Raw genomic sequence first — 6,699 nt, forward strand, 5'->3', positions numbered from 1 at the left:
AGAGTTTAAAAACTTTCAGTGACTGTTTTTGTATTCCATGGCAGTATGTTTATTTGCACGAGTTCAATAAGAATCTGCTTTCCTTGTGAGAAGACTACTTAAGAACACTGGTTATACTACCAGGGCTTTGACTGGAATGTCGTACCTGAGAGACATGTGTATAAACTCAGATGTGAACAACTTTAAAGAACTAAGATTGACTTTATAAAGCCAACAAAGCCCCTTGGAAGAACTGGCCTGGTATCTTGCTTACAGAGTTCCCAGCAGCCTTACCAGGTGAGTAAAGAAGGTCACTTCCTGGCAGGTGCAGAGACCTCGAGAAGAGAAGAATTCATCCAAATCTACAGGTACTGCAGGCAAAGCCTGATGGCAAGTCTGGCTTGGCTGTCTGGCCTCAAGAGGCCTTTAAAAGTTCAATCTGAAATTCCTTACAAAAAGTTCCAGCAAAGCATATTTAAAAGAGCCTGTGTAATCAATTGCTCTTCTTGCTGCACCTGTGCAAATAATCAAGCCAGCTGTTAATTATTTTCTTAACCTAGTTACTTCTAGTAAAAATGAGAATGATTTTAGAGAGAAGTATCGTTTCAATAATGCAGCCTCCTGCCAGAATAAAAAATCCAACTCCAGATGTTGCTACATAACCTAATAACACAATTTGTTTTATCTTGCCTAGAAGCCACAAAACTGCAAATAGTAATAAAAATGAAACCCAGAATAGAAGCGCCAGCCTTCTGAAGCCCTCTCAACTGACCAGTGATGGAGACCTAGCTGCACCCTTTACTGCGCCCCCTTCTCAGCACGAAGCAGCCAGAGCGGTCATCGCCCCTTTTCCCTAGCAGCAGCTAGAGTCTCTATCTGTAGAAGAAAGAATGAGACCATACCCATAGCCTTCCCTGGTAAAAACAGGTATTTAATCCCTCCTCCCAAGGGATGGTGGGCTTGTAACACTGGAGTGACCCCATGTGTCTCTACTTCTGCCTTCAACTCCTCCCGTGATTTCTGTATCATGGTCCAGCTGGTGCCCAAGTTAATGTATCATGATAATCTCTCATTCGTAGCTAAATTTAAACCTAGGCATAGATATAAGAGAGAGCCGGTCTCGCTGACCTTAGCTGTGTTGTTAGAGATAAGAGTCACAGCCAGAGTGAGAACGGGGGCAGCCGCTATTGTCCAAGGGAACCAACATTATGAAGGACTAAGGACAGCTATTAATGAAGACTTAAAGACCTTAGAGCAATCCATTACAAAACTTGAAGAATCTCTGACTTCCCTCTCTGAGGTAGTCTTACAAAATAGACGAGGGCTGGATCTACTGTTCCTAAAAGAAGGAGGACTGTGTGCAGCTTTAAGAGAAGAATGCTGCTTTTATGCAGATCATTCTGGGATAGTAAGAGATTCAATGTCAAAACTTAGAGAGAGGCTAGATCAGAGGAAGAGAGAGCGAGAAGCAGGCCAAGGACTGTTTGAATCTTAGTTCACCAGGTCCCCGTGGTTTACAACCCTGATATCCACTCTGGCTGGGCCCCTACTCATCCTTGTGTTGCTCCTAACTTTGGGACCCTGCATATTAAACCGGTTAATAACTTTTGTTAGAGAAAGAGTGAGTGCCGTTCATGTACTAATGTTGAGGCAACAATACCACTCACTCAACTCACAAGAAGATACAAACATTCCATGATTGGAATGCCCCAAAAAGATAAGTGGGGAAATGTAGGATCTGAAGAATCAAAAGTTAGCATAAGTACAGCCATCTTAAGGCCTAAATACCACCCCCTAACCCAAAAGAAGGAAAATCATTAGAATCTTGAAAAACAAGTTAGTTAGCCTGTGTCAATTGTAGTGACCTTTAGTTAGCCAACCGTAAATCAGTTAATCATACATGCCTAGCTTATCTTGCTAGAACCACCCTAGACATTCCGAAGGTGATCTCATCTAACCAGACCCCAGGATGTGGCACCAGCAAAAGATTTATGAGCCTATAGAAAAAACCCTGTATTGTAATTATGGAAAATTTTACCCCTTTTGAAAATGCTATAAAACCTTCTGGCTTTGTGTGCTCTGGGTCCTCGTTGAGACCCGCTGCGACGGGCTGACTTGGACCCCAACTAGTTGGCTTCCGAATAAATTCCTCTTGCTTGTTGCATCAAGAAACGTCTTTGGTGAGTGATTTGGGGCGGCGCCTTCCTCAGGGGAATCCAACATGTTGAGTCAAACTAAGTGTTTCAGACACCATCAAGTGAAGTATCCTCAGTGCGATTCTTGTGCTGACAAAACGGTGAAGGCTGGCCTTAAGTTCATATGAGGAAACACCTTTGAAAGGTCACGTGCCCTATAGCCCTGCTGACATGCTCCAAGCGCCCCCACCCCACCTTACCTGCCTCCATTTTCAAAAGCATTTTTCTCTTTCAGCAAAATTGCCAGCTGCAAGGCCGGCTGCTGCTATTCTTCATGAATTTTCCCTCTTGCTGCTCTTACAGGACAAAAGTCTGAACAGTAAACCTCCATCTGTTAGGGGCAAAAGCAGACACAAGTTATTACCTAGATGAATGTGGCTTCTCTACAGCTCACCTGCTGATGAGGCAGAAAGGTGGTGCTGCATCCTGTGTTATACTTTGTAAGTAACAGGTGCAGATTCCTGCTAGAGCCAGTGTAATGACCATGACTTTCCAACTACTTTCAAAGAGTAAGACACAAGTTGTATATGTGTACATGCTTTCAACAGTGAGAACCCAGTAATTACACTGATATAGGTGGTGGAAATACTGTATGTACCTATAATTCATTAAAATTCTCTGGTTTCCTTTTTTAAAATAATATTCAGAGTTAGTTTATCGCAAACAGGTACATTTACTATATCAGGTACACTTATGAAAAGAAAAATCTAATTTTGAAAATTGGCATAAGAATAATGTTCAATTCACTACAGAGTAGTTTTTACTTTTTAATTTTGTAACAGTAAAGAAATTATGAACACTGGCCTTAAACTAAATTTAAAAAATCAATAAACATATGCTATTTATTGAATTCCAAATATGTGTGAGGTCTTATGTTGATTGTCTATACTGATTACCTTATATAACCTTATCGAAAATCCTAGAAATGTATATTTGCTATGCTTGTCTTACATTTCCAAGTTTAACAGCTCTTAATAGGATTATTAATGTACAGTCCAAAAGATTAATCAGTAATATTTTAATTGAAATGTGAGTTGAATAAGTTTATGAATACAAAGTCAATATTTAAAAATCAATTATATTTCTATGAAACCCATTAGAACATTAAGTTTTAAAAAAGATACTATTTATAATAGCACAAAAATAGAAAATATCTAGGAATAATCTTATAGAAGATGAGCAAAATCTTTACTAAGAAAATTAAAAACTATACCGAGAAGAATTAAAGAAGATACACTATGTCCATGGATTGGAAAAGTCAATGTTGTAAAAATGTTAATTAGCTCTAAATTGTTATAATGATATAATTAGATATATTTAATGATTTAATATAGATATAATTAGATATATTTAATGTAATTCCAATCAAAACCTTAGTAGGTTTTTGTGTATGTGCATAAAATAGCAAGCAGATTCTAAAATTTATATGAAATGAAAATGAGAAGGAAAACCTCAAGTCCTCTTGAAGAATATCAATGAGGTAGAAAGACTATTCTATAAGATATTAAAACTTTTGATGCTTTATAAGTCAAGACAGTATGGTACCTAAGGATATATAAATTGTCCAGTGGGACAGAACAGAAAACAGAAATAGACCCATGAGTAAGGGACACAATATATGACAAAGAGTGCAGCAGAGTAGTTAAGAAAAGATAACCTTTTAAATAAATAGTGTCAAGTTACCAGGATATTCATACAGGAAAAAAAATATGAATTTCTACCCTTACCTCACTCCATATAGAAAAATTAATTCCTCATGGTTTCTAGATCTTAATGTAAAAGACAAAACAAAGACAAAACAATGTAAAAGACAAAAATAAAATTTTTGGAAGACAATAGAGAAGAATAGTTTCACAGCCTTGAGATAGTGTAAGTTTTTTATGCAGGACACAAAAAAGTACTAATTATAAATGAAAAGACTGAATTATTGGACTACATTAAAATTAAGAACTTTTGTTCATCAGAAGCCCCCTTATGAAGTGAAAAGACAAATCACAGAGTAAAGAAATCTGCAACAAATATAAGTGCAAGGACTTGTATCTGGAGCATTCAAAGAACTCCTTTAAAATCAAGAAAAAGCCAGCAAATCACAAGAAAAATGGGTGGAGATATAATTAGGCACTTCACAAAAGGGTATACCCAGAAGGCTAGTAAACATCTTGAAAAGAACTCAACCTCATTAGTCATCAGGGAAATACAAATTAAATGAGACACCATTATATTCCACCAGAATGGCTATAAATAAAAGTACGGCTAATGCAAATATGGGTAAGGATGTACAGCAAAGGGAACTCTCCAGCTGTGGACGGGAGTGAAAACTGGCACAACCTCTTTGGAAAACTGTTTGGCGTTATCTATTAAAACTGAGTCACATGCATACTTCATGAACCAGCAATTCCACTCCGAGGTAAGTGCTCAAAAGAAGGAATGCACAAGTAAACAAAGATATATATGTTCACAAGAAGGTCAGAGCAACATTGCTCACAGTACACCAAACTGGAAATAACCCAACTATTGGATAAGTTCACTGAGCACTCAAAAGTTTGGTGTACTTTCACCTGTGATATACTTCAATAAAAAAGTTAAAAATATATTGATGGAGATAATATAAAATTTAAAAATACGTTTTAACCACCATCACTTTCCTATTTGAGCATATGATCACGGTTGGCCTCGGCCAGCTCCGGTTTCAGAATGTTGCTCACCTGAGCCCTGAAAACAGCCATGGCTTCCAGGTCCTCCTGCTTGCGAAGGTCTGCTTCATCTCATCCATCTGAAGCTGCTTGGAAGCCAGTGCCTTCTCTGCCAGGTCCAGTTTTTCATGTAGCTCCTGCAGCACCACCTTATCCACTTTTTCTGACTGAAAATGACAAATTTATTCTAGAATTGGTTTTGAAATAATTTTAACCATTAGTTAAATATTGGATGAAGGGTTTTCTTTTTTATAATGATTGCCTCTAAACTGCTCTGTTAATTAGCAATGGTAACTTAGAAAGTTGTAGCCATTTAACTTACAGCTTGTAAATAATTCCTTAATTTAACACAATACCTGAAATGGAAAATACAAAAATAAGAGAAATCATAACAACTGCCGATCTCAGTGAGGTTTAACTTGCTGATATTATTTTTACATTCCTGTTATTCTGATTTTGTGATGTCAGTGGACAAGAAGAAACACATTTAAATTAAAAATTTACTAGGTTTAGTTCACAATGCGTAATCAAAACCGAAAGTTTCTGTGATGACTGCCCTTGTACTGTTCACCATGTAAGAACTTATTCACTGTGTAAGAATTTGTTCACCATGTAAGAACTTGTTCGTTATGCTTCAGAAGATTGGAGACTGACAAGAATTAGGCTTGAGATGGATTAATGATTGTGCATTGAGCATTGCCTCCCCTATACAGAATTTTATTGTTGTTAACAGCCATTTGATCAATAAATATGAGATGCCCTCTCAAAAAAAAAAAAAAAGATTTTCCTGTTTCAAAAAAAAAAAATTCACTAGGTGCTAGAGAAGAACAATATTGTATTAAAAAATAAATAAGAAATAAAAAGTACATTTACAGGGATGTAAACTCAAAGACCCCTTCTAATTCAATGCCCCCATGGTCTTTACTTACTTATTCCAGTTTTTCTGAGGTAAAATTAACAAAACAATAAGTTCGTGGAAGTGTACCACCAGGTGATTTAACACAAGTACATTGAGAAAGGATCTCCCCATCGGGTTAATTAACACATCTATCACCTCATACATCTGTCCATGGTGCTTAAATGATCACACCATGCTGGACACTGTTACTAATTTAAGTCACAGCCCCTTAATACCAGGGTCTCAAGTTCACTGACAGCAGGCAAGCCAGTCTCATTGTAGCTCCATGCAGCAATGGGCCCCCTGCCCTATTCCTGCAGGAGTCCAGGCTCAGGCCTGTCCACCCCCATTAGAAATACTAAAAGTTTCCTCCCCAATGTATGACAATAGGGCATCTTTGTACACAAAGCACTCATACATGCATGGAACACAAGAAGTTATAACCACTTAGACACAGGAAATCAATTATGAACTGAAAAACCACCTTTGAAACCAGACTCAGTTAAGGATTAGTACAACTACTTTACATATAAAATGTTAGAAACCACATTTAGTTAAGGATTAGCACATATAAAATGTTCAATAGTCTCCATTCATTTCTAGGCTATGAAAGTGATTTTTTTCTGCATACCTCTTTCCTTTTTAGTTCTTCAATTGTTTTCAATGAATTATTGTATTCTTGAAGAAGCTTGCTGTATGTCAACTGCAGAGTGGCAATTCGGACCTATTAAAAAGAAATTTTAAAATGTAATCATGGAGAAAAATATCATAGAAATTACAGTCTTGCCTCCCACCCTTCCTCTGAACACTCAAGTAGCAAATTCTTATCTCCTAACTTTATCATCCCACCACCGGCTAGCATTTTCTTACTCTCAAAGAAATCAATTTTTTTTCCAAAAAACTGAGATAGATTACAATTTTCATAATTGTGTTA

The 6,699-nt window shown here is 37.1% G+C and overlaps 1 long non-coding RNA gene across 1 annotated transcript; it reads right to left on the minus strand.

Moving 5' to 3' along the window:
• Nucleotides 1-2,384: 2,384 nt before the first annotated feature.
• Nucleotides 2,385-6,482, minus strand: LOC140845336 (uncharacterized). The gene is made up of 3 exons (XR_012124117.1): nt 6,397-6,482; nt 4,880-5,034; nt 2,385-2,505 (listed from the first exon to the last, which is right to left on the minus strand). It is a non-coding gene; the product is annotated as an uncharacterized lncRNA (long non-coding RNA).
• Nucleotides 6,483-6,699: the final 217 nt, after the last annotated feature.

This window comes from Manis javanica, chromosome 2 (genome assembly GCF_040802235.1).
Source record: "Manis javanica isolate MJ-LG chromosome 2, MJ_LKY, whole genome shotgun sequence".
In the NCBI taxonomy this organism is placed as follows: domain Eukaryota; kingdom Metazoa; phylum Chordata; class Mammalia; order Pholidota; family Manidae; genus Manis; species Manis javanica.